This window comes from Heptranchias perlo, chromosome 21 (assembly GCF_035084215.1).
Source record: "Heptranchias perlo isolate sHepPer1 chromosome 21, sHepPer1.hap1, whole genome shotgun sequence".
In the NCBI taxonomy this organism is placed as follows: Eukaryota; Metazoa; Chordata; class Chondrichthyes; order Hexanchiformes; family Hexanchidae; genus Heptranchias; species Heptranchias perlo.
Genome location: NC_090345.1, coordinates 49734001 through 49737558, shown reverse-complemented (window position 1 = coordinate 49737558; position 3558 = coordinate 49734001).

Sequence of the window (3558 nt, the reverse complement as noted above, 5' to 3'; positions counted from 1 at the left end):
CCTCTAAGGTAAGTATATCCTTCTTTAGGTAAGGAGACCAAAACTGTACACAGTACTTCAGGTGTGGTCTCACTAGAGCTCTACATAATGCAGCTATACCTCCTTACTCTTATACTCCAACCTCCTTGCAAAAGGCTAACATACTATTTGCCTCCTTAATTGCTTGCTGTACCTGAATGTTAACTTTCTGTGACAGTTGTAGGGCTGGAAGAGGTTACAGATAGGGAGAGGCAAGGCCATGGAGGAATTTGAACGAGTGAGAATTTAAAAATCGAGGCATTCCCGGACCAGGAGCAAGCACAGGAGTGATGGATGAACGGGACTTGGTGCGACTTGGGATATGGGCAGCAGAATTTTGGATGAGGTCAAGTTTATGGAGGATGGAAGATGAGGCCAGCCAAGAGAGCATTGGAATTGTCAAGTCTAGAGGTAACAAAGGCATGGAGGAGGGTTTCAGCAGTAGATGAGCTGAGGAAGGGGCGGAGATAGGCGATGTTACAGAGGTGGAAGTAGGCGGTCTTGGTGATTGAGAGGATATGGGGTTGGAAGTTCAGCTCAGGGTCAAATTGTTCGCAACCTTGGCGTCCTGTCTGGTTAAGCCTCAGACAGTGGCCAGGAAGAGAGAGATGGAGTCGGTGACGAGGAACCAAAGACAATGGCTTCAGTCTTCCCAATATTTAATTGGAGGAAATTTCTGCTCATCCAGTACTGGATGTTGGACAAGCAATGTAACATATGAGACATGGCGGAGGTGGTGGTGAGGTAGAGCTGGGTGTCATCAGCATACATGTGGAACCTGATGTGTTTTGGGATGATGTTTCAGAGGGGCAGCATGTAGATGAGTAATAGGAGGGGGCCAAGGAAAGATCCTTGGGGGACTCTAGAGGTAACAGTACAGGCGTGGGAAGAAAAGCCATTGCAGGTGATTCTCTGGCTACTACTGGATAGGAATGGAACCAAGCAATGGCAATCCCACCTAGCTGGATGATGGAGGAGAGGCATTGGAGGAGAATGGTGTGGTCAAACATGTCAAACGCTGCAGGCAGGTGGAGAAGGATGAGGAGGGATAATTTACCGCGGTCACAGTCACATAGGATGTCATGTGACTGATAAGGGCCGTTTGTGCTGCGGCAGGGGTGGAAACCTGATTGGAGGGGTTCAAACATGGAGTTGAGGAAAAGATGGGCATGGATTTGGGAGGCTACAAAATGTTCATTTGGGAATTGGTTAGGAATTAAATAGCAAGTAGGGATAATGGGTATGTATTCAATTGGTAGGATGTGACTAGTGGTGTTCCCCCAGGGATCTGTACTGGGGCCTCAGCTTTTCACTATATTTATAAAGGACTCGGATGAAGGAATAGACAGCTGTATATCCAAGTTTGCAGACAACAACAATTTAGGTGACACATTTAGTAATGCAGAAGGGAGCAGAAAGTTGTAAAGGGACATTGATACATTAAGTGAGTGGACAAAACTGTGGCAGATTGAGTTTAACGTGGGGACGTCAACCTGCTTTGGACCCACGATAGATCAGAGTATTTCTAAATGACGAGAAGCTAGGAACTGTGGATGAGCAGAGATTATGGGGTCCATGTACAGAAATCACCAAAAGCTAGTAGACAGGTACAAAAAATAATTGAAAAGGATAATGGAACGTTGGCCTTTATCTCAAGAGGGCTGGAAGTTATGCTAACAGTTGTATAAAGCTCTTGTTAGACACCATTTAGAGTACTGCATTCAGTTCTAGGTACCGTACCTCAGTAAGGATATGTTGGCCTTGGAGGGGGTGCAGGGCAGATTCACCAGAATGATATCGGTGTTCAGAGGGTTAAATTATGAGGACAGGTTGCATAGACTAGGCTTATATTCCCTTGAGTATAGAAGATTAAGGGGTGATCTAATCGAGGTGTTTAAGATTATTAAAGGATTCGACAGGGTAGATAGTTTCTCTCTATTTCTTCAGGTGGGGGGGGCGAGTCCAGAACAAGGGCCATAACCTTAAAATTAAAGGTAAGCAGTTCAGGGGTGATGTCAGGAAGCACTGCTTAACACAAAAGGATAGTGGAAATCTGAAACACTCTCCCTCAAAAAAGCTGTTCAGGCCAGAGGGGTCAATAAAAAATTTCAAAAATCGATTGTTATGCAAGGGTATTAAGGGATATGGAGCCCAAGCAGATAGATGGAGTTAAGATACAGATCAGTCATGATCTAATTGAATAGCAGAACAGGCTCAAGGGACTGAATGGCCTCCTCCGGTTCCTATGTTCCTCCTGCCCCACTCCTACATTCACCCTCACAGGACTTGCCTTATCGACTCCAGGTTTCATCCTCCTCTGCCCCACTCAAGTCCGTTCCATTGTGAGACGAAGTTGCCAATACCAGTCCTAAATCTGCCTCTTGCTAGTTTAATCCTGTACCCTGTATCTAGTCATGATTTAACTTATAATGGTGTTTGGATTTACTTTATGTACCATTACCTGTTTTAAATCTCACTGAAGTCTACCTTTTTTCCCAGCCCAAACAGACCAAGTTTTTCAGTCTTGCAAGTTCATTCTGTAATCAGTTTTTAAAATTTAGTATCACGTATTACTTTCTTCCTGTTAAACTGCTTTTGATTTCTCTGCAGAGTCCGTGTGTCTCTGAAGCAGCCTTCCCTACACAAATCGGCAGTGTTCATAGACTGAGACTTGCAACACTGACCCCAGGATACTCAGTGGGTCACAGTCCGCCAGTCCATACCATCGGGGATTTAAAGAAAGAATAAAATGTGAGCATTGTACAAAGAAATACACAGAAGTTACATCATAGAACCAGCCTGTGTCAGCATTTACCCTCCACACAATCAAATGGTTCTACTACTTACCCACCCCGTTCATCCAGCTATCCAATCCAATCCTGAATGTTGACAGTTTCTGCCTCAAACTCATTTTTTAAAATTTAAATTGTGGCCATAGGTTTTATTCGTTTGGACCGTCAATCATTCATTTCTATTGGTGTTCAAGTGCATCTTCTGAGACATTGGCACTCAGTTAAAATTTTATTCCAGTTCCTTTGGTCTTTCAGCAGCTTGGGGGACAGAGTTTTATTGACACTTGGTAGCCAATCCTAGTGACAAAGACCAAGACCTAGTCCTCTCCTCCACACACTCTGCTGCCTGGGTACAACTCCACCAGTACAGCAGCCCCCACACCTCACCCAACTAGCCGCATTTCAGGCAAGCTTAGACAGTGATTACTGGTCGACTATACAACTGTGGGAACTTTTGTAGCTCAGCCAGTGTCTGCCTCCACCTAGCATCCCTAGCCACACACTTCCACTGGAACCCTAGCTGAGAAATTCCCGTTCTATCCCACATTAGGAGTAGGCTCTCGTATCGTGCTGATGACTCTGGGCATAGTGTTTTAAAGCATTCAGTAATTTATAGACAAAATGAGAGAAAAAGCAATTTCCAACACAAATGTATTTAAAATCTGATAATTATCAGTGTAGTTAAAGATTTAACATATGGCTGGAATACACAATCAATAGTGGCAGTAGCAAAGGAATTCACAAATAG